The following is a 25,993-nucleotide window of genomic DNA, read 5'->3' as shown; positions in this document are numbered from 1 at the left end:
CAGGTGATTTCAACCATGTGCGTGTTGAGTTCTTGAGGCCAAATAACACTAGTGGTGCATGGTGTTGATTGGGGTGTGATCAATTTGAGCCTTGTTTGGTGCAGTTGGTAGCTAACCAGAAAGTAAGGGTAACAACATGGCTAATATTGTAACTTAGCGCTAACGTTAGCTATTTAGCGCACATGGCCAAACGTGATAGGGTTGTCCTTGGTCACCATGTCTGGTGTGTGCTTGTTGTTAATCACAGATCAGACATTGTGTCCAAGCCAATACGGTTTGAAATGCATTGGGCAGTTTCTTTCCTATAGAGTTGAGTTTTGGTAACTGTTTGAAGCTAGTTTTGTTGGTTGATTTCACTGGAATATTGCCTTGCCAAGCCCCAGATCCGCAGGTAGGCAGACACCTGTTACATCATTAAATTGGTATTTGGAACAAATGGTTGATCCACTGCATGGAACACAAAGGGCAGTATAAGGGGGAATTTTGTGTGGTTGTTTCTATACATACAATTTGCAACCAAATGTAACTTAAATATGACATTGTGTGTGGATTTGCACTTTGCAGGAATGCAGTGTAACATGTTGGTGAAGGTCCAATACCAAAAATGCACGACGTTTATGAAGTTGCTGCAGCTTGGGTTCTCTAATGTGGATTTCATCAATCAAGGTGAATATATGAGCAGTCTGTATTTTATTAATTGAACCCTTGTGCTTGATTTGGGTCAGACCCATTCTGTTGCCCCCTAGGTGGTTTATCTTCCTGTATTCTGATTAGTCTCTCTTTTTTGTAGTCAAATAGGTTTGGACTGCCCTCTGCAGCACAAATACAAACTGAGGTGAAGTATGATGTCCTGCTGGAATTGAGGCCAATCCAGACCTCTGCCTCACAATCAAAGATCTTGAAGGTATATTTCTACAGTCTCACATAATGATATCAAATAACATAAATGTATGGATTGATTGCTTTGATCCATTGTGCTCAGACTTTTCTCCTGCAGGCTGTTCGACACCTAGTTCGTGAACAAACAAAGACCTGAGATCTCCAGAAAGACTGTCTAAAAAGGCTAACACAACCTTAGGAGATGAGGCCATTGACTCCACAGCAGTAAAAGAGATATAATGATAACTGATATTGGATCTTTATGATCACATTTCTGTGTTTGCTCTTCATGGAGATTCCGACAGCATAAAACAACCCTAAATTGTTTCACGTTCTCTTGATTTAATAGATGGTCAAAGATGCCCTGACTAGTATACATGGTGGCAAGACAACCAAAACATTGGACCACAGAACCAGGAGAGAGCTGATTGCCATCTTAGTCAGCCACATGAAAGAGATGCATGGGTAAGCTTCTCTTTAATTGATCAAAACAATCAACCTATACATTGTTATTTGGCATTACATTTACATTTACATTTACATTTAAGTCATTTAGCAGACGCTCTTATCCAGAGCGACTTACAAATTGGTGCTTTCACCTTATGACATCCAGTGGAACAGCCACTTTACAATAGTGCATCTAGGTCTTTTAAGGGGGGGTGAGAAGGATTACTTTATCCTATCCTAGGTATTCCTTAAAGAGGTGGGGTTTCAGGTGTCTCCGGAAGGTGGTGATTGACTCCGCTGTCCTGGCGTCGTGAGGGAGTTTGTTCCACCATTGGGGGGCCAGAGCAGCGAACAGTTTTGACTGGGCTGAGCGGGAACTGTACTTCCTCAGTGGTAGGGAGGCGAGCAGGCCAGAGGTGGATGAACGCAGTGCCCTTGTTTGGGTGTAGGGCCTGATCAGAGCCTGGAGGTACTGAGGTGCCGTTCCCCTCACAGCTCCGTAGGCAAGCACCATGGTCTTGTAGCGGATGCGAGCTTCAACTGGAAGCCAGTGGAGAGAGCGGAGGAGCGGGGTGACGTGAGAGAACTTGGGAAGGTTGAACACCAGACGGGCTGCGGAGTTCTGGATGAGTTGTAGGGTTTAATGGCACAGGCAGGGAGCCCAGCCAACAGCGAGTTGCAGTAATCCAGACGGGAGATGACGAGTGCCTGGATTAGGACCTGCGCCGCTTCCTGTGTGAGGCAGGGTCGTACTCTGCGGATGTTGTAGAGCATGAACCTACAGGAACGGGCCACCGCCTTGATGTTATTTGAGAACGACAGGGTGTTGTCCAGGATCACGCCAAGGTTCTTAGCGCTCTGGGACGAGGACACAATGGAGTTGTCAACCGTGATGGCGAGATCATGGAACGGGCAGTCCTTCCCGGGAGGAAGAGCAGCTCCGTCTTGCCGAGGTTCAGCTTGAGGTGATGATCCGTCATCCACACTGATATGTCTGCCAGACATGCAGAGATGCGATTCGCCACCTGGTCGTCAGAAGGGGAAAGGAGAAGATTAATTGTGTGTCGTCTGCATAGCAATGATAGGAGAGACCATGTGAGGTTATGACAGAGCCAAGTGACTTGGTGTATAGCGAGAATAGGAGAGGGCCTAGAACAGAGCCCTGGGGACACCAGTGGTGAGAGCACGTGGTGAGGAGACGGATTCTCGCCACGCCACCTGGTAGGAGCGACCTGTCAGGTAGGACGCAATCCAAGCGTGGGCCGCGCCGGAGATGCCCAACTCGGAGAGGGTGGAGAGGAGGATCTGATGGTTCACAGTATCGAAGGCAGCCGATAGGTCTAGAAGGATGAGAGCAGAGGAGAGAGAGTTAGCTTTAGCAGTGCGGAGCGCCTCCGTGATACAGAGAAGAGCAGTCTCAGTTGAATGACTAGTCTTGAAACCTGACTGATTTGGATCAAGAAGGTCATTCTGAGAGAGATAGCGGGAGAGCTGGCCAAGGACGGCACGTTCAAGAGTTTTGGAGAGAAAAGAAAGAAGGGATACTGGTCTGTAGTTGGAGGGATCGAGTGTAGGTTTTTTCAGAAGGGGTGCAACTCTCGCTCTCTTGAAGACGGGAGGGACGTAGCCAGCGGTCAGGGATGAGTTGATGAGCGAGGTGAGGTAAGGGAGAAGGTCACCGGAGATGGTCTGGAGAAGAGAGGAGGGGATAGGGTCAAGCGGGCAGGTTGTTGGGCGGCCGGCCGTCACAAGACGCGAGATGTCATCTGGAGAGAGGGGAGAAAGAGGTCAGAGCACAGGGTAGGGCAGTGTGAGCAGAACCAGCGGTGTCATTTGACTTAGCAAACGAGGATCGGATGTCGTCGACCTTCTTTTCAAAATGGTTGACGAAGTCATCTGCAGAGAGGGAGGAGGGGGGGAGGGGGAGGAGGATTCAAGAGGGAGGAGAAGGTGGCAAAGAGCTTCCTAGGGTTAGAGGCAGATGCTTGGAATTTAGAGTGGTAGAAAGTGGCTTTAGCAGCAGAGACAGAGGAGGAAAATGTAGAGAGGAGGGAGTGAAAGGATGCCAGGTCCGCAGGGGAGGCGAGTTTTCCTCCATTTCCGCTCGGCTGCCCGGAGCCCTGTTCTGTGAGCTCGCAATGAGTCGTCGAGCCACGGAGCGGGAGGGGAGGACCGAGCCGGCCTGGAGGATAGGGGACATAGAGAGTCAAAGGATGCAGAAAGGGAGGAGAGGAGGGTTGAGGAGGCAGAATCAGGAGATAGGTTGGAGAAGGTTTGAGCAGAGGGAAGAGATGATCAGATGGAAGAGGAGAGAGTAGCGGGGAGAGAGAGCGAAGGTTGGGACGGCGCGATACCATCCGAGTAGGGGCAGTGTGGGAAGTGTTGGATGAGAGCGAGAGGGAAAAGGATACAAGGTAGTGGTCGGAGACTTGGAGGGGAGTTGCAATGAGGTTAGTGGAGGAACAGCATCTAGTAAAGATGAGGTCGAGCGTATTGCCTGCCTTGTGAGTAGGGGGGAAGGTGAGAGGGTGAGGTCAAAGAGGAGAGGAGTGGAAAGAAGGAGGCAGAGAGGAATGAGTCAAAGGTAGACGTGGGGAGGTTAAAGTCGCCCAGAACTGTGAGAGGTGAGCCGTCCTCAGGAAAGGAGCTTATCAAGGCATCAAGCTCATTGATGAACTCTCCGAGGGAACCTGGAGGGCGATAAATGATAAGGATGTTAAGCTTGAAAGGGCTGGTAACTGTGACAGCATGGAATTCAAAGGAGGCGATAGACAGATGGGTAAGGGGAGAAAGAGAGAATGACCACTTGGGAGAGATGAGGATCCCGGTGCCACCACCCCGCTGACCAGAAGCTCTCGGGGTGTGCGAGAGCACGTGGGCGGACGAAGAGAGAGCAGTAGGAGTAGCGGTGTTGTCTGTGGTGATCCATGTTTCCGTCAGAGCCAAGAAGTCGAGGGACTGGAGGGAGGCATAGGCTGAGATGAACTCTGCCTTGTTGGCCGCAGATCGGCAGTTCCAGAGGCTACCGGAGACCTGGAACTCCACGTGGGTCGTGCGCGCTGGGACCACCAGATTAGGGTGGCCGCGGCCATGCGGTGTGGAGCGTTTGTATGGTCTGTGCAGAGAGGAGAGAACAGGGATAGACAGACACATAGTTGACAGGCTAGAGAAGAGGCTACGCTAATGCAGAGGAGAAGCTGTAAAAAGACACCGTACCTTCATCAACAAAAATTTGGCTAAACATATTTGGAGTGTGTATGCTTTACTGTTTTTGAGCATGAGGCTTCCCACTCGTCAACAAAGAGAACGTTATGCTCTTGGAATTGTGACCCTATTTCCCTAATTGAGATCCTTTTCCCACCAAAAGCTATGTAAGTGCTGGCAGATCATGCTTGCTTTAATATTTTGACACTTGTTCTGACAGGGGCATCAAACCATCAAAGAATCAAGTCCAAAAATAACAATGATTTGAATACCATGTTGGTCACCTTTTCTGACATCTTAGGAACACTTCTATAATCCTGACACGGGCCATAACTGAATTATTGACTGAAGATGGTATCAAGGAAGACCACCCATAGAGTATTTCACCCCAGTCAGAAGGCCCGACTCATAGGAGGAAGACTGACCTGGACTACCAGCTTGTTGGTGATGCTTGCAAGTAGGCCATATCATTCCTTGCCCACTCGGCCTATGAAAAACAAGTCTATCAGAAGATGGAGGAGTTCCAGTGTCGCCAAGAGCTAGTTTATAGTCAAGACAGAAGCATAGATGTCCTCACAGTATTAACTAGCTTTCTGGAATGATTTAGTATGTCTTGGATCAAGGAGATGGCGTCGGAGAAGAAGGCAGACATTTTATGTGCCCCCAGCCGATTGTGCCCTCAACTTGTTTTTTAAAACTTATTTTGTACATAATGTTGCCGCTACCATCTCTTATGACCGTAAATAACTTCTAGACATCAGGACTGCGATTTCTCACCACGGACTAGCAGAATCCTTTTTCCTTTCACGACTCTGATGAGCCAGACGCAAAGGATATACTGCTTCCTTGGGAACAGGCCCTGATCCCCGTGATCTGCGTGAATAGGCGGAGAAAGAGGGGCCGAAGGGCGGGCTGCCATCTGAGAATAGATAGGCGATCGAATAAACCCCCACTCCTTCCATCCTGCTAGCAAACGTGCAATCCTTGGAGAATAAAATCAATGAGTTAAGCGGAAGATTAAACTACCAACGGGACAATAAAAACTAACGTCTTATGCTTCATGGAGTCATGGCTGAACGACGACAATATCAACATACAGCTGGCTGGTTATACGATGTACCGGCAGGATGGAACAGTGGCGTCTGGTAAGATGAGGAGCGGCAGACTATACATTTTTGTATATAACCGCTGGTGCACAATATCTAAGGAAGTCTCGAGCTATTGCTCACCTGAGGTAGAGTATCTCATGATAAGCTGTAGACCACACTACCGACCGAGAGTTTATCTGTATTCTTCTTAGCTGTTTACACACCATCACAGTCAGAGGCTGGCACTAAGACAGCATTGGATGAGCTGTATTCCGCCATAAGCAAACAAGAAAATGCTCGGTGCTCCTAGCAGCCGGTGACTTTAATGCAGGTAACTTAAATCCGTTTTAGCAAATTTGTATCAGTAAGTGCAACCAGAGGAAAAAGGACCACATATACTCCACACACAGTGACACATACAAAGCTCTCCCCCACCCTCCTTTTGGAAAATCCAAGAACACTAAGGTAACCTACCTAAATGACTACCAACCCGTAGCACTCACGTCTGTAGCCATGATGTGCTTTGAAAGGCTGGTCATGGCTCGCATCAACACCATCATCCAAGAGACCCGAGACCCACTCTAATTTGCATACCGCCCCAACAAATCCACAGATGCAATCTCTATTGCACTCCACACAGCCCTTTCCCACCTGGACAAAAGGAACACCTACAGTGGGGCAAAAAGGTATTTAGTCAGCCACCAATTGTGCAAGTTCTCCCACTTAAAAAGATGAGAGAGGCCTGTAATTTTCATCATAGGTACACTTCAACTATGACAGACAAAATGAGGAAAAAAATCTAGAAAATCACATTGTAGGATTTTTTATGAATTTATTTGCAAATTATTTTCGAAAATAAGTATTTGGTCACCTACAAACAAGCAAGATTTCTGGCTCTCACAGATCTGTAACTTCTTCTTTAAGAGGCTCCTCTCCTCTGTCCTCCACTCGTTACATGTATTAATGGCACCTGTTTGAACTTGTTATCAGTATAAAAGACACCTGTCCACAACCTCAAACAGTCACACTCCAAACTCCACTATGGCCAAGACCAAAGAGCTGTCAAAGGACACCAGAAACAAAATTGTAGACCTGTACCAGGCCGGGAAGACTGAATCTGCAATAGGCAAGCAGCTTGGTTTGAAGAAATCAACTGTGGGAGCAATTATTAGGAAATGGAAGACATACAAGACCACTGATAATCTCCCTCGATCTGGGGCTCCACGCAAGATCTCACCCCGTGGGGTCAATGATCACAAGAACGGTGAGCAAAAATTCTAGTACCACACGGGGGGACCTAGTGAATGACCTGCAGAGAGCTGAGACCAAAGTAACAAAGCCTACCATCAGTAACACACTACGCCGCCAGGGACTCAAATCCTGCAGTGCCAGACGTGTCCCCCTGCTTAAGCCAGTACATGTCCAGGCCAGTCTGAAGTTTGCTAGAGAGCATTTGGTAGAATGTCATATGGTCAGATGAAACCAAAATATAACATTTGGTAAAAACTCAACTCGTCGTGTTTGGAGGACAAAAAATGCTAAGTTGCATCCAAAGAACACCATACCTACTGTGAAGCATGGGGGTGGAAACATCATGCTTTGGGGCATTTTTTCTGTAAAGGGACCAGGACGACTGATCCGTGTAAAGGAAAGAATGAATGGGGCCATGTATCGTGAGATTTTGAGTGAAAACCTCCTTCCATCAGCAAGGGCATTGAAGATGAAACGTGACTGGGTCTTTCAGCATGACAATGATCCCAAACACACCGCCCGGGCAACGAAGGAGTGGCTTCGTAAGAAGCATTTCAAGGTCCTGGAGTGGCCAAGCCAGTCTCCAGATCTCAAACCCATAGAAAATCTTTGGAGGGAGTTGAAAGTCTGTGTTTCCCAGTAACAGCCCCCAAAAACATCACTGCTCTAGAGGAGATCTGCATGGAGGAATGGGCCAAAATACCAGCAACAGTGTGTGAAAACCTTGTGAAGACTTACAGAAAACATTTGACCTCTGTCATTGCCAACAAAGGGTATATAACAAAGTATTGAGATAAACTTTTGTTATTGACCAAATACTTATTTTCCACCATAATTTGCAAATAAATTCATAAAAAATCCTACAATGTGATTTTCTGGATTTTTTTTCTTCTCATTTTGTCTGTCAGAGTTGAAGTGTACCTATGATGAAAATTACAGGCCTCATCTTTTTAAGTGGGAGAACTTGCACAATTGGTGGCTGACTAAATACTTTTTTGCCCCACTGTATGTGAGAATGCTATTCATTAACTACAGCTCAGCATTCAACATCATAGTGCCCTCAAAGCTCATCAATAAGCTAAGGACCCTGGGACTAAGCACCTCCCTCGGCAACTGGATCATGGAGTTCCTGACGTGCCGCCCCAGGTGGTGAGGGTAGGTAATAACACATCCGCCACGCTGATCCTCCCTCAGGGATGCGTGCTCAGTCCCTTCCTGTACTCCCTGTTCACTCATGACTGTATGACTCCAACACCATCATTAAATTTGCTGATGACACAACAGTGGTAGGCCTGATCACAGACAACGATAAGCCTATAAGGAGATGCCAGGACAACAACCTCTCCCTCAACGTGATCAAGACAAAAGGAGATGATTTGTGGACTGCGGGAAAAAGAGTACTGAGCACGCCCCCATTCTCATCATCGGGCTGCAGTGGAGCAGGTTGAGAGCGTCAACTTGCTTGGTGTCCACATCACCAACAAACTAAAATGGTTCAAGACAGTCATGAAGAGGGCACGACAAAACCTATTCCCCCTCAGGAGATTGAAAATATTTGGCATGGGTCCTCAGATCCTCAAAAGGTCCTACTCCTGCACCATTGAGAGCATCTTGAGTGGTTGCTTCACTACCTTGTATGGCAACTGCTCGGCCTCCGACCGCAAGGCACTACAGAGGGTAGTGTGTTCGGCCCAGTACATCACTGGGGCCAAGCTTCCTGCCATCCAGGATCTCTATACCAGGCAGTGTCAGAGGCCCTAAAAATTGCCAAAGTCTCCAGCCACCCAAGTTGTAGCGGTACTGTAGCGCCAAATCTAGGTCCAAGGGGCTTCTAAACCTCTTCTATCCCCAAGCCATAAGTCTCCTGAACATCTAATCAAATGTCTACCCAGACTATTTGCATTGCCTCCCCTTTTACATCGCTGCTACTCTCTGTTGTTATCCTCTATGCAGAGTCACTTTAATAACTCAACCTACATGTACATACTATCTCAACTAACCGGTGCCCCCGCACATTGACTCTGTATCGGTACCCCCCTGTATATAGTCTCACTATTGTTATTTTACTACTGCTCTTTAATTACTTTTTCCTTTAATCTTTTATTCTTATTTGTATTTTTTTTAAACTGCATTGTTGGTTGGGCTCATAAGTAAGCATTTCACTGTAGGGTTTACACGTTGTATTTGGAGCACGTGACTAATCAAATTTGATTTCAATCAGAACATGATTTTGTGTTGGTCATGAAGTTGTTGATCCACTTTGTTGTAAGTGAATCAGGACTTTTTTCTGATGTTAGACTATGAAACATCCCTCTAAGCTCCTTGAAAGTGGAACACTGTCTAATGTCATCAAACTGGCAAAATCCCTGACTACTACAACCACTGATTTGCGTCGCCTCCTGAAGTCTGCAGAAATACTGACAGGGAATGACAGTGAAATCGGTAAGTGGATTCTCTGTTTCATTGCCCTCAGACTGGGACAATATGTCCTCGCTGCTGCTTCATCTCCTCTCACCACCAGCAGGAGGGAAGAGGACCAAGATCAGTGCCAGTTAGGCTGTGGGCAGACTAGTGCACTTTCGTAAGGGCAGATGATACAGTAATTGTTATGTCATTTCTTTTTTTGGATTCTCTTCCTTGCCGCCTTAACATCTGGAGAGTGACTTAAAAAGCCCATTTGTGTTTTGCAGTCATGCTGCAGCATTGAAGACCATCTTGATGGGAGCCATGGTCGACAGCCATACCTCCTTGCTATCGGAAGAAGACAGAGCAAGATTGACAGCTACTACATCGTGGCGGACAAGAGGCTTGTTCCCTGCCAAGCAACTAGTGGCCTGTGATGAACTGTTCAAAGCCCACTTTGTCTTTAAGCTGACGTATGATTTTGGCAACTTCTACACATTTGTGCTGACAACCATCTACAACATTGATGTAGGCATAACAAGAGGTCCCAGGCGTGAGGACAAAACGTCTTAACTATATAAATGTATGTTACAGGCTTTTGTTGTCAAGCGTTGCACAGAAACAGCCAGTCATTGGTATCTCATTTGAGAATTGAGCATAGCTTCTATCCCTCCAAGTTTAAATTGGTCTGTGCTCAAGATGGTGGTAGACGGAAGTTTTCAACATACTCAGGTTTCAGAAAACATTTGATTAGTATTCATATGGGTATTTTGGGCAAGTAGATGCATTAAGCTGTGCCCTCTCAGGCTGCTGATTCTCCAGTCCATTCAGAAGCTCCACAAATGGGACATTGGTGTCCCACATGATAACACTCAAAGTGATTGTTTTGAGAAGAATGGACAGAGTCTTGCTAAAGATATGTGTCTTCATCCTTGCCAAGTTGCAAGCAAGTGGTGTTGCAAATAGTGTTGTGTCAACAGTAGTGTGTGATTTAGAAGAGCTTACTACTTGGCTGCACTCCCAAATTAAACAAGAAGCTTTGTCAGTTATGCCTATGAGTAACCCCACTACATCTGCTATAAAATATCATTTTGAGAACTTTGAAAACCCATTTGCCAGTTTTAACACAAACCAAGAGAACAAAGTACTTAAACCAAGCCCAGATGTACAGTATCTAATATTTTTCCCTCACTCCCTGACATGATTCCCCTAACAGAGATATACCTGTAACAGAATGATAAGATGAGATTCTACGTTGAGACTTGGCATTAGCATGATAATAGAAATGTAATTAGCAATACCAGCGAAAGGACGGAGCTGTCCTCAGGGCTGCCTACATTGTCCTTTTACTTTTGGCGCATTGGCGATTAGAGGAATTGTTGTGTTGTAAGACTCATTGCGGCTTTGAATGAGCCTTTGTGGCGTTGTGGAATGAAAAATAATGTGAGCCTCTGATCTTGGTATTGGTACGTGGAGGAATTATGTTTATTGGCGCTGTGTAAATGCGTCTTTCACTTCTCTTTTTGTCTCCCTGCTTTTTATACCCTATTCTCCATAAGAGATCATTCGTTATGCCTAATTTCTGTACAGTAAATGTAATCTCCTTTCATTATGCAAATCAATTTAATTTCAGTTAAAGACTGGAGCACAAGGGAACTGAAAAGGATGTAAATGACAACACAAAATGAATTTGGAATGAAGAACGAGCGTCTCCTTGGCCCTCTTTTCAATTGATCGAACCCCACAATTTTGTGTGCTCATTGTCACATCCATAAAACATTGAGTTGATTTAAGTTGACACCTGTTTTGCCCTAAAACAATTATGCTCCTTGAACAATTTCGGGTGAGAGACAGTGCTTTAAGATATCGCTTTAGAGTGATGGTCATTTAAACTCAGCAAGAAAGTACAATTTGCCAAAGCAAATAACTTTGTCTCATGTAATATTGATGAACGGGTTTTACTAAAGAATATCATCCACCTCTGGCCTGCTCGCCTCCCTACCACTGAGGAAGTACAGTTCCCGCGCAGCCCAGTCAAAACTGTTCGCTGCTCTGGCCCCCCAAAGGTGGAACAAACTCCCTCACGACGCCAGGACAGCGGAGTCAATCACCACCTTCCGGAGACACCTGAAACCCCACCTCTTTCAGGAATACCTAGGATAGGATAAAGTAATCCTTCTCACCCCCCTTAAAAGATTTAGATGCACTATTGTAAAGTGGCTGTTCCACTGGATGTCTTAAGGTGAACGCACCAATTTGTAAGTCGCTCTGGATAAGAGCGTCTGCTAAATGACTTAAATGTAAATGTAAATAAAAATAAAACTGTTTCAAGTAAACTAAATATGCTTCTCTGCTAACAACCTGGGTAAAAGATTGAAATGAATGTCTTACTCAGTACACTAAGCAAATGCTTGCTTTTCAAAGGCTAGCACCCTTGTAAGCAGGCATGCCAGTTAACCTAGTTAGACAAGCTACTCTAACTTGATTGATAGCTTGAAAAGGCTTGGTAGCTAGTTAGGAGATTGGGAGATTAGCTCGCTAAAGCCAACTTCATACAGTTGCACGGTGGCTAGTATTACAGAGGAACAACAAAATATTTATTAATCAAGAAGCAATTAATAGGCTACATACTGTAGCTTGATCAAATTGATTTACAAACATATATTAACTCATGTGAGTCCTGCCCATCACCGGCAGCTAATCAAATGCTGTGTGTGTCACTCTACACTCCTCCACTGACAATACTGCACAAAAAGTATTGTCGTCAAAAAGTTAGTAATTCATTTAACATCAGATTTTTTAAAACTGTAGAAATCTAAGGGGTCAGTTGACTTTGTGCCCCCTATGAGCATGATGCCACTGACTGTCATCTTCAATCACCATCAAGCATTACAAAAGCATTAGGACAGGCCACTTTGATTAATAAAGTCCCTTTAATTTGGGAGTCAACTGCACTACACACACTGCACTCACCCCCTTTGACAAAGAAGAGACTTTGGGTGAGCTCTCTTCCCCCTCAGCCCCTGATCAAATTAACAACTTGAGTCTACAGCCAAATGGCTCCGTGACCGATATGAATGGATCGCGCTCGGCCCCCAGGGTGGTGGGTTGCAGCCTGTCTCCACATGGGGCTCCGACAGATGCTGTGCTGTGTACAAGCAGTCTCAGCAGGGCCAGCTATGACGACGCCCGCCACACAAGACAAATGGTTTCACTCAGCCTCTCAGGTCCTCTCGTTTTTCTTTTGTTATTAAATAAAATAACGAGGGACGTCATTGCATACTATTGCTGCTCCAACTGGGTATTCCAGCTGGGCGATAGATGGCGTTCGATTTATCCATTCAGCGGCATTACAGAGGAAGATGTTGGATGTTATCAAAGCCTGTTTGTATGAGGTCTTTCAAGCTAAAAGTGTCTCTGGGGATGACAACTGCTGTCCTCCAGACAAGCTAATAGTGTTGAAGGTTTTTGGATTGTGTAAATAGTATAAGGGCCCTTGTCTTAGCTTTAGCTCTCTATATGGGGACTGTCTTAAATATAACACTTTACAATATCTGCCATTGAAAATAAAGAAAACAAACTATCTTGCTGTTAGCTACTTTACTGACTAGACATGGCTTGACTGGGATTACGGTCAAACTTTTGGAAGAACAGTAGTCTGTTCCTGTGAGATTGTTGCAGACCTAAAACTTTGCTACTGAGCCAGGCTGTTAAGAGCCTGGCACTGCTTCAAGCTAGTTTAGAGTTTTATATTAACAAAATTGAATATATATATATATATATATATATATATATATGTGTGTACCAGTCAAAAGTTTGGACAGACCTTCTTATTCAAGTGTTCTTTTTTTTTCTTCTATTCTCTACGTTGTAGAATAATAGTGATGACATCAAAACTATGACATAACACATATGGAATCATGTAGTATCCAAAAAAGTGTTTAACAAATCAAAATATCTTATTTGAGATTCTTCAAATTAGCACACGCTTGGCATTCCCTCAACCAGCTTCATGAGTTAGTCACTTGGAATGCATTTCAATTAAGAGATCTGCCTTGTTTATGTAATGAATACTCAGGGAGAATGTGTAGATTCACGTGCAGAGCATGGCTGATGTTTCTTAAACCTTTGTAGAAGGCAGGAATTGTGGTCGCAGGCAATCAAAAACAAACAATACCTCACAACCATACAAACCGAAAGAACTGAACTAAATCAGGAGCTTATGAGACCAGGTGAGAAAGGAACACAGGTGAAATCAATTAACAAAAAATAAAGACAGGGCTACGTTCCAGAACACAAAGAAAAGCAGACAAAGTTGACTAAGAAAAGAAAAAGCAGAACCTTACAGTTAAAAGTTCATTTGTTGTATTTCTTTCCTTGTTAATGCGTTTGAGCCAATCAGTTGTGTTGTGACAAGGTAGAGTTGGTATAGAGAAGATAATTTGGACTTGGTCTTTTACCAAATCAGGCTATGGCAAGTACAGCTCAAATTAACAAAGAGAAATGTCAGACAATGAAGAAAATTTTAAGAACTTTTAAAGTTTCTTCAAGTGCAGTCACAAAAACCATCAAGCGCTGTGGGAAGACCCAGAGTTACCTCTGCAGAGGATAAGTTCATTAGAGTTAACTGCACCTCAGATTGCAGCCCAAATAAAGGCTGGACAGAGTTAAAGTAACAGACACATCTCAACATCAACTGTTTTGAGAGAGACTGTGTGCATCAGGCTTACTAAAGGACACCAATGAGAAGAAGAGACTTCCTTGGTCCAAGAAATACAAGCAATGGACAGTAGACCGGTGGAAATCTGTCCTTTGTTCTGACGAGTCCCATTTTGAGATTTTTGGTTCCAACCGCCATGTCATTGTGAGACGCAGAGTAGGTGAACGGATGATCTCTGCACGTTTGGTTCCCCCCATGCAGCATGGAGGTGTGATGGTGCTTTTCTGGTGACACTGTGATTTATTTAGAATTCAAGGCACATTTAACCAGCATGGTTACTACAGCATTCTGCAGCGATACACCATCCCATCTGGTTTGCGCTTAGTGGGACTGTCATTTGTTTTTCAACAGGACAATGACCCAACACACCTCCAAGCTGTGTAAGGGTTATTTGAAATAGAAGGAAAGTGACTGAGTGCTGCATCAGATGACCTGGCCTCCACAATCACCCGACCTCAGAGTGAAGGAAAAGCAGCCAACAAGAGCTCAGCATATGTGGGAAGTCCTTCATTATATCTTACACTGTTACCCCAGGAAATGTTATACGTCTTATTACATACAGCCGGGAAGAACTATTGGATATAAGAGCAATGTCAACTTACCAACATTACGACTGGGAATACGACTTTCCCGAAGCGGATCCTCTGTTAGGACCACCACCCAGGACAATGGATCAGATCCCAGTAGGCGACCCAAAACAACGGCGCCGCAGAAGGGGCAGAGGGAGCGGTCTTCTGGTCAGGCTCGGTAGACGGGCACATCGCTCACCGCTCCCAAGTATACTACTCACCAATGTCCAGTCTCTTGACAACAAGGTAGATGAAATTCGAACAAGGGTTGCCTTCCAGAGAGACATCATTGATTTTAACATTCTCTGTTTCACGGAAACATGGCTCGCTCGGGATATTATCATAGTCAGTACAGCCACCCGGTTTCTTCACACATCGCGCCGACAGAAGCAAACATCTCTCTGGTAAGAAGAAGGGCGAGGGTGTATGCCTTATTACTATCGAGTCATGGTGTTATCATAACAACATACAGGAACTCAAGTCCTTTGTTCACCTGACCTAGAATTCCTTACAATCAAATGCCGACCGCATTTCTACCATCACAGCCGTGTGCACCCCCCCCTCCCCCAAGCAGAAACCTCGGCAGCCCTGAAAGAACTTCATTGGACTATGTAAACTGGAAACCACATATCCTGAGGCTGCATTTATTGTAGCTGGGGATTTTAACAAAGCCAATCTGACAACAAGGCTCCCTAAATTTTAGCAGCATATCGAATGCATGACCTGGACTGGCAGCATTCTGGATCATTTCTACTCTAACTTCCGTGACACATAAAATGCCCTCCCTCACCCTCCTTTCGGCATATCTGACCACAACTCCATTTTGTTGCTCTCAGCCTATAGACAGAAACTAAAACAGGAAATGCCCGTTCTCAGGTCTGTTCAACACTGGTCTGACCAATCTGAATCCACGCTTCAAGATTGCTTCGATCGCATGGACTGGGATATGTTCCGGATAGCCTCAGACAACAACATTTATGTATACGCTGATTCGGTGAGTGAGTTTATTAGCAAGTGATGTTGTACCCACGGTGACTATTAAAACCTTCTTCAACCGGAAACCTGTAGATTGATGGCAGCATTCGTGCAAAACTGAAAGCACGAACCAAATCAAATCAAATCAAATTGTATTGTATTTGTCACATACACATGATTAGCAGATGTTAATGCGAGTGTAGCGAAATGCTTGTGCTTCTAGTTCCGACAATGCAGTAATAACCAACAAGTAATCTAACTAACAATTCCAAAACTACTGTCTTATACACAGTGTAAGGGGATAAAGAATATGTACATAAGGATATATGAATGAGTGATGGTACAGGGCAGCATAGGCAAGATATAGTAGATGGTATCGAGTACAGTATATACATATGAGATGAGTATGTAAACAAAGTGGCATAGTTAAAGTGGCTAGTGATACATGTATTACATAAGGATGCAGTTGATGATATAGAGTACAGTATATATGTATGAATATGAGATGAATTAATGTAGGGTAAGTAACATTATATAAGGTAGCATTATTTAAAGTGGCTAGTGATATATTTACATCATTTCCCATCAATTCCCATTATTAAAGTGGCTGGAGTTGAGTCAGTGTCAGTGTGTTGGCAGCAGCCACTCAATGTTAGTGGTGGCTGTTTAAGTCTGATGGCCTTGAGATAGAAGCTGTTTTTCAGTCTCTCGGTCCCAGCTTTGATGCACCTGTACCTGTAGTGAGGTCTGCACAACGCATCACCGTGGGCAAACTACCTGCCCTCCAGGACACCTACACCACCCGATGTCACAGGAAGGCCAAAAAGATCATCAAGGACAACAACCACTCGAGCCACTGCCTGTTCACCCCGCTATTATCCAGAAGGCGAGGTCAGGACAGTTGTATCAATGCTGGGACCGAGAGACTGAAAAACAGCTTCTATCTCAAGGCCATCAAACTGTTATTTAACAGTCATTACTAATATTGAGTGGCTGCTGCCAACACACTGACTCATATCTCTAGCCGCTTTAATAATAAAGATGTGGATCTAATAAATGTATCATTAGTCACTTTTTACAATGCCACTTTATCTAATGTTTACATACCCTACATTACACATCTTATAAGTATATACTGTGCTCTATACCATCTACTGCATCTTGCACGGCATTGCTCCTCCATATATTCCTACATATTCTTATTCATTTCTTTACACTTGTGTGTGTGTGTGTGTGTGTAAGGTAGTTGTTGTGAAATTGCTAGATTACTTGTTAGATATTACTGCACGGTCGGAACTAGAGGCACAAGTATTTTGCTACCCTCGCATTAACGTTTGTCACCAATAACATTTGATTTGAAGACTGTTGGAAAAGCAGGTTTAGAGAATGCCAAGAGTGTGCAAAGATGTCATCATGACAAAGGGTGGCTACTTTGAAAAATCAAAAATATTTTTTTATTTAGTTTAACACTTTTGTGGTTACTACATGATTCCATATGGCCCGTTGTGTCAAGTTGGCTGGATGTTCTTTGTGTGGTGGACCATTCTTGATACACACCAGAAACTGGTGAGTGTGATAAACCCAGCAGCATTGCAGTTCTTGACACACTCCAACCGGTGCACCTGGCAGCTTTTACCATACCCAGTTCAAAGGCACAATATTTTGTCTTTCTCATTCACCCTCTGAATGGCACACATACACAATCCATGTCTCAAGGCTTAAAAATACTTATTTTTTTAATTAACCTCTACAGGATCGGTGGGTCCCCCGGGACTCTTGAGCTAACATAGGCTAATGCGATTAGCATGAGGTTGTAAGTAACAGGAACATTTCCCAGTACATAGACATATCTGATATTGGCAGAAAGCTTAAATTCTTGTTAATCTAACTGCACTGTCCATTTTACAGTAGCTATTACAGCCAAAGTATACCATGCTATTGTTTGAGGAGAGTGCACAGTTATGAACTTGATAATGTATTAATAAACCAATTAGGCACATTTGGGCAGTCTTGATGCAAAGTTTCATTGGATCAGTCATACACTGCCGTCTAGTGGACAAAATCTAAATTGTGCCTGGGCTGGAATAATACATTATGGCCTTTCTCTTGCATTTCAAAGATGTTTTTCTCGTTGTATTATCTGTTACCAGATCTAATGTGTTATATTCTCCTACACTAATTTAACATTTCCACAAACTTCAAATGGTACTAAGAATATACATATCCTTGCTACAGGCCGTTAGATTTGGGTATGTCATTTCAGGCGAAAATTAATAAAAAAAAGGGGCGGATCAACTACACTGATTTGAAGTGGATTTGAAGTGATGTCAATGAACGATTGTGGATTCAGCTGGTCAGTCTGTGTCATGTAAAAAAAAAACAGGTGTTCCTAATGTTTTGTACAGTCAGTGTATATCAAAGGCACACTAATGCATTGGGAAGACCATGATCAATAGTATACATTTTCACACACTATCAACTGAAATGATTTTCAGTGATAGGTACATTTGTGACTGAATGTTACTTTTCAGTGTAAGAAGCTGCAATTTGTCCAGTGCTAAAAATGGCTTCGACCTGTCCATAAAACATATCCTACACAAATTGGCTAAAGAGAAATTACACTTACATGGGAGATACCCCAAAAGTGGTACGCAGTGTTAATGATTTTTTTCAATTGCATGTTTTCCACCACACTATTGAAACACGACTAACACGATTGGTATAATTCTGGAATTACCAGCATACATTTTTTCCCATCAATTCTCGATAGAAATCATAGCTGTTCTATTTCCTCGCCTTGGCTCATAAACACATCAGCCTCGATGCGCATATTTGATTTAGTCCCCTTAATCTAATGTGTAATAAATAGGCATGCTCATTATACACACACCTTTGTGTGTGTGATGGTGTGTGTATATATATGTTTGCCTTTTGCTGAGTAAGCCCGGCCGAGTCTAGCAGAGGGGGAAAGAAGAGATGGAAATATTTGCCACACAAATAATCAGGGATCAAGCCCGGGTCTGTAGTGACACCTCTAGCACTGCGATGCAGTGCCTTAGAATGCTGTGTCTCTCTGTCCCCCCGACAGTGGACATCATAGATTTAACCTGAGGAATAGACAACATGCTTGTCAGGAGTGGGGCTCTCGTAATTACAGACATGTAGAACCATAACGATAAAATGTATGCCCCATTAGGTAGTATTTATTCAACATTGTCCTATTCTAACCTGTAATGGGGAATGCTTTGTGAGCAAATTGTGCCAAGCAATGTTACTATGACATGTATCGCGTGTACATTATGTCTTCTAAACCCATTATCTGTGCTTTCATAACATGCCAGCACTGGGTCACTAACCTTCGCTTTGGTATGTAGATCTGTCATATTTTCAATGGATGAGATGTGTCCCAGCCTGCTATGGCTGTGGTTTACTGATGCTATCATACCCTAAGGAATGAGAGCTCATTCCACCATCATTTATCGGCCAGATTCAATCCAATGAATAATTCCATTACATTCTCTGAGTTATAAAACATGCTAAACATCCGCTACTATCTTATCCTCTTCGACAACACACACAAGTATTATGTCTACCATCTAGTAACACGGTTGTTGATCCTATTTCAATTTGCCAAGACTCTTAATTTACATGATATGAGCAAATAACAAGACAGGCTAATTACCCCTCTCCCTCCTAGTGACATTCTCTTTTTGACTCAATGGTAGACAGATCAGCCTGAGATTAATTTCTCGGAAGGAGAGGACAGCTAAAATAAATAAGTCATTACGCGAGCTGCGGTGATCAAACCAAAGTAGCACTAGAAGTAACTTGCTCGTTTCAGTCGTTTTCTGCCGCTCCATGGATTCATCCGGCATTTTTTTCTCAAATTAGATTTATCGAGGAGTTAAAATAGGCAGTGAATCTGATTTATAACAACAAAGCTGGGCCCATGGATTGAAGAGGTTTGTAAAGCCACCACATTCTATCCCTTCATTTTCGGGGTTCTTCAGGACAGAGCTATTGTGTACATTTCTGCATGCATTCCTCTGATAAACTGGGATATGAGCCTCTGGGGGGCATTGAAGAAGTTTCTGGTGAAAGAGGTGGCCATGGTGTTGCCAGCAGAATTCAACGTTTTTACGAATGTTCAGGTAGGCTAGAGTCCACCATAAACAGAGCATAGTATTGTGTCAAGCAAGTGAGATATGTAAAAAAAAAGTATCAGATGTAATTGGAATTCACATGGTGAATTTTTAGATATCAGCATATCTATTTTTTTCATTATGGCATTCAAGACTTGCACTAACTTAGAAGCAGAATAAAAATAATTTATGTGGTTTCGAGTCAAATTCAACATTGAGTTTCAGCCACCCACTAGGCGAGAGAGGCCATCTTCCTGCCCATGAACAGAGTAAAGAGAGAGTTTTGTTAATCTGATCAAAATGAGGTTTCATTATGGAATATGACAAATTGTTGTAAAAGAGTCAGAGCTTGTCATATGTTAAATCTACTGTCTATAGATGGATCAAGGCATAAATCGAGGCATTTATGCGCCCCACCTCGACAACATCCGGTGAAATTGCAGAGCGCCAAATTCAAAATAAGTAATATTAAACATTCATGAGTGTCTTACATCGTCGTTCTTGTTAATCCAGACACTTTGTCAGATTTCAAAACGGCTTTACGGCGAAAGCATACTATGCGATTATCTGAGGACAGCGCCCCGCATACAAAAGCATTTATCATTTTCCAAACAAGCAGAGGCGTCAAGAAAGTCAGCGATAAAATAAATCACTTATCTTTGAAGATCTTCCTCTGTTTGCAATCCCAGGGGTCCCAGCTACATAACAAATGGTCCTTTTGTTCGATAAAGTCCTTCTTTATATCCCAAAAAAGTCAGTATAGTTGGCGTGCTTCATTCAGTAATCCACCGGTTTCCCTCGTTCAAAATGCATACAAATGAATCTCAAAAGTTACCAATAAACTTCATCCAAACAAGTCAAACAACATTTCTAATCAATCCTCAGGTACCCTAATATGTAAATAAACGATCAAATTTAAGACGTAGAATAGTATGTTCATTACAGGAGATAAATAACGAAGTGCTTGCCCTCACCGACACGCGCCACAATACTACAGCCAAAATGGGAGCCACCTAGAAAAACTACAAATTCTAGCTAATTTTTCAAAAAACAAGCCTGAAACTCTTTCTAACGACTGTTGACATCTACTGGAAGCCCTAGGAACTACAATCTGGGAGGTATTCCATTGATATTCCCAAAGACAGCCATTTCAATGAGTGGTGAGCTCAAAAAAAGTTCTGGATGTATTCTCCTCAGGTTTTCACCTGCCATGACAATTCTGGAAACGTTCGAGTGTTTTCTATCCAATACTGCCAATTGTATGCATATCCTAGGTTCTGGGCCTGAGTAAAATCAGTTTACTTTGGGCACCTCAGTCATCCAAACTTCCGAATACTGCCCACTGTCCTGAAGAAGTTAAGGTGCAACCTGTTGTATTCGGAGCATGTGACAAATAAAATGTTATGTAAATGACTAACAATATTTGTTTTATTCATGTACTGTATGTGTTAACTGACAAATAAAATCAACCCTTGCACAATAACATCTGTGTATTGACAGAGCTCAGAATATAAAACATGTATTATCAATGTACCTCACCCTTATAAACATTTAATATGCAAATAAATGCAATGACTTTTGTCACTTGTTTACTCCATGTCAAGCTTTGGCTGTTGACATATACTTTCAAAAGTATTCAAGATATATGTACAGTCAGATCCAGAATTACACCGTTGATAAAGATGAGCAAAAACACTTTTTTTATACTAATACAATTGCTCAGAGAAAGAGATTTAGTTTAACAAGTAATAAAAATCAAATCTAAAAAAAGATGGGGGTCAAAATGATTTGGCTCCCCTGTTTTCAAAACTCGGGCACCCTCCCTTTGTGAGGATAATGGCACTGAGCCTTTTTCTAACATGTTTTATTTGATAACACATTGGGAGGGATGTTAGACCATTCCTCCATACAGAATATTTTCAAATATTTTCAAATATTTGATATCCTTCGCCTGCGCTTTATTTCATCTGCCACCTAACAATACATCTTCCCAGAACAGGCTAAATATTCACTTCAGTTTTTAGAATTTGAAAAAAAAAATGTTTTACCGGTCAGGTAACGAACTTCCAAGGAACCAAATGTGCTAGGTGGGTATTTTCCAAATTTGAAAATAAAAATCCCACACGAGTTATACATTATTGCCACATAATATGTGTGGGATTTTTGGCTTACGTGCACAACTTTTATGTTGACATGAGGTAAACAGAGAGGAATTGGGTCTACAGACATAAGTTTGGAAATTCTGTTTGATAATAAGATCCTTTAGATATTTTGTGTCAAATTCCCCTCGTCATAATGAACACCATTCCTGCCCATCGGCAAAGTAAAATTAATTATATTAAAACCAAATACTATTTGAAAGTAACGCTAATGTATGTAAATAGACCCGCATTGCTAAAAGCACCTAGATGACTGGGTGTTACTGTCTTTCGCTGAAGCGATTAGCACTAAAAGTTTGAATGAGTGTCTCTGAGATTGGACTGGAAAAAAATGTATAGGGTATACTATACTTTTTAGGGTATACTGTGATCAGCAAGCTGGCAATATTAAACAGTTGAGTATAACAATAGGCCAAGAGGTGGTTGTGTATTGTGTTGCATTGACATTTCGGGAAAGCTTTTTCATATATAGAATACACAACACACCAGGAGAAGATAATTACTGTGTATTTTAAGTAATTTCTCTTTTGCTTTCGTTTTGTGTTTCTTGAAGATGGACATTTCAGGCTTGTTCAAAACTGCTATGTATACAAGGCACCAGAACCAAGTACGCAACACCCTTACTACTTTTACAATCAACCGACCATTTGAAATTAACCTCACCGAATGCAGACAGGGGTCTATATTATTGCAATTTCTGTATCAATTGGTTAGATTGATACATTATTCGAAGTAGCTGTCCCTTTGCACTCATTGAGGTTTTGAAGAGGCAGGGCCTCTCTCATTATCCACAGGTAGGATTAGGGCTTCTGGCAGAGACTATTTCCAACAACATGATAGTGCATTGTAATAAGCCTTTACCGCGCCGCACAAATACATTCAATGTCCCTCTCTAATCGCAGCCAAGGAAGAGGCTCATCCTCTCTTCCTCAAGATGGAAAGGGGGATTTGCACGTATTCCCTATCCTCTGACATCCCAGCTAGCACATTTGGTTCCTTGGAAGTTATGGGAACATACAGTAACAGTCAAAAGTTTGGACACACCTACTCATTTCAGGGTTTTTCTTTATTTGTACTAATTTCTACATTGTAGAATAATAGTGAAGACATCAACTATGAAATAACACATATGGAATCATGTTGTAACCAAACAAGTGTTGAACAAAATCTAAATATATTTTAGATTTTTCAAAGTAGCCACCCTTTGCATGACAGCTTTGCACACTCTTGGCATAAGCTCAACAACCTTCATGAATTAGTCACCTAGAATGCATTTCATTCAATAGGTGTGCCTATTTGAGGAATTTATATCCTTTTTAGTGCGTTTGATCCAATCAGTTGTGTTGTGACAAGGTAAGGTTGGTATACAGAAGACAGCCCTATTTGGTCAAATAAGTCCATATTATGGCAAGAACAGCTCAAATCAGCTAAGAGAAATGACAGTCCATCATTACTTTGAGACATTGTCAGTCAATCCGGAAAATGTCTCACTTTGCAGTCGCAAAAACCATAAAGCGCTATGATGGAACTGGCTCTCATGAGGACCGCAGAGGAAAGGAAGACCCAGCGGATACGTTCATTAGAGTTACCAGCCTCAGAAATTGCAGAAATAAATGCTTCACAGAGTTCAAGTAACAGACACATCTCAACATCAACTGTTTAGAGGAGACTAAGTGAATCAGGCCTTCATGGTCGAATTGCTGCAAAGGAACCACTACTAAAGGACACCAATAATAATAAGAGACTTGCTTGGGCCAAGAAACATGAGCAATGGACATTAGACTGGTGGGAATCTGTCCTTTGGTCTGAGTCCAAATTTGAGATTTTTGGTTCCAACCGCTGTGTCTTTGTGAGATGTAAACGGATGATCTCCGCGTGTGTGGTTCCCACCGTGAAGCATGGAGAAGGAGGTGTGATGGTGTGGGGGTGCTTTGCTGGTAACACTGTCTGTGATTTATTTAGAATCCAAGGCACACTTAACAGCATTCTGCAGCGATATGCCATCCCATCTGCTTCGCGGGACTATCGTTTGCTTTTCAACAGGAAAATGACCCAACACACCTCGAGGCTGTGTACTGGCTATTTGACCAAGAAGAAGAGTGATGGAGTGCTGCATCAGATGACAATCACCCGACCTCAACCCAGCTGAGATGGTTTGGGATGAGTTGGACTGCAGATTGAAGGAGAAGTAGGCAACAAGTGCTAAGCATATGTTGGAAAAGCATTCCAGGTGAAGCTAGTTGAGAGAATGCCAAGAGTGTGCAAAGCTGTCATCAATGCAAATGGTGGCTACTTGGAATAATATAAATATTTTTGTGTTACTACACTTAGAAAAAACCCTTGAATGTAGATGGTGTGTGCAAACTTTTTACTGGTACTGTATGTTTTATTTTTCACATTGGTTGTGGAGATGAAGCCATATGTTTTTTTAAACGTTCTGAGAACAGAAGTGAACATTTACCCTGTTCTGGGAACTAGATTTTTCGGTTGCAGGGAGGTCCTGCAAATGTTTTACTCTGCTTCCTTAAGTTTTCATATGAGGTTTTATTAAAGGGAAATGATTGGCTATTTGGAGGTTTTTGAATAGCTTCCTTAAAAACTTTCACTGAATGTTTCAGGAAGACTTTTAACACTGCAAGCTTATTTTGAGTTAACTTTTTTAAACACCAAGCACAGGTGGGACACATGCAAATGAACTTGCTTAGGCATTAATCATGCAAATACATTTTATTGTGACATGGCTTTAGTGAGATTCTAACCTATAATTTTCTATCTAAATCCAAGGAATTATTCCTACTGTACAAACAGGATTGAGCTGGCATGACATGTTTTTTAAAGCATACAAAGCTGTTAATTTTAGTCTATTCAAATAGACCCCATTTCAAAGGAAACAAGCACTCATTATTTAGATAAGGTGTGGCCTAGTAGTGGCCGCAGCCAACACACTTAACAAGATAGAGGATAGAGAGAGTTTTGTTGACTCAGATCGAAATGTATGTTTTTATGGAGTACATTATTTTAAGTTCTTGGAACAATTTGAGAACATGACTTTAAATAGAATCATGAGGAACCTGTAGCAAGCGTCATGCTGAAGTACTGAAATTCCCACAGAAGAACGTTGTTAACGTTCTCAGAAGTATGTGAAAACATTCCCGATGTCAAACCAGTTGGAGAATGTTCCTAGAGCTTTACCAAAATGTTAATGAAATGTAACCATGTTCTGTTAAATTAATGAAAATATTGTGCACAAATTTGTTTACATCCCTGAGCATTTCTCATTTGCCAATATAACCTATCCACCTAGCAGGTTTGGCATATCAAGAAGCTGATTTAAACAACATTATCATTGCACAGGTGCACCTTGTGCTGGGGACAATAAAAGGCCACAGTTTTATCAAACAACACAATGTCACAGATATCTCAAGTTTTGAGGGAGCTTGCAATTGGCATGTTGTCTGCAGGAACGTCTATCAGAACTGTTGCCAGATAATTTAATGTTAATTTCTCTACCATAAGCCACTTCCAACATCGATTTGAAAGTTTGGCAGTACGTCCAACAGACCTCACAACCGCAGACGACATGTATGGCGTCATGTGGGCAAGCAGTTTGCTGATGTCAACATTGTGAACAGAGTGCCCCATGGTGGCGATGATGTTATGGTATGAGCAGGCATAAGCTACAGACAACACTTTATGTTAAGGTATCTGTATCCCCAGTCATGTGAAATCCAGAGATTAGCCCTAATGAATGCATTTCAGTTGACTGATTTTCCTCATACGATCTGTAACCCAGTGAAATATTTGAAATTGTTGCGTTTTACATTTTTGTTCAGTATAGATGAAACGTTGGTTGGAATGCTGCCTGACCAAAAAGAAAGGGACTGCAGAGATCCAAACATTCAAAACATCCACCAGGCTTGTTTCATGGAGGTGTAACAGCAGCTCATCTACATTTTGAACAGCTTATCGACAATCAGAATGAATGTGCCATCAGGATTTCGGTTCCGTGGGGCACCTACCTCCAGAGGGCCCCCAACAATATACAGAATAGGCTTTGCAGTTTTATGACTGAACAAGAAAGATATTGCTCTGAAACTCCTCTTACAAAGTGAGCTATTCTTCAGGGAATTCTGTTGTCCAGATATTTGACGCTGAC

Source organism: Oncorhynchus nerka, linkage group LG15 (assembly GCF_034236695.1).
Source record: "Oncorhynchus nerka isolate Pitt River linkage group LG15, Oner_Uvic_2.0, whole genome shotgun sequence".
Lineage (NCBI taxonomy): Eukaryota > Metazoa > Chordata > Actinopteri > Salmoniformes > Salmonidae > Oncorhynchus > Oncorhynchus nerka.
This window is presented reverse-complemented; position numbering follows the sequence as displayed.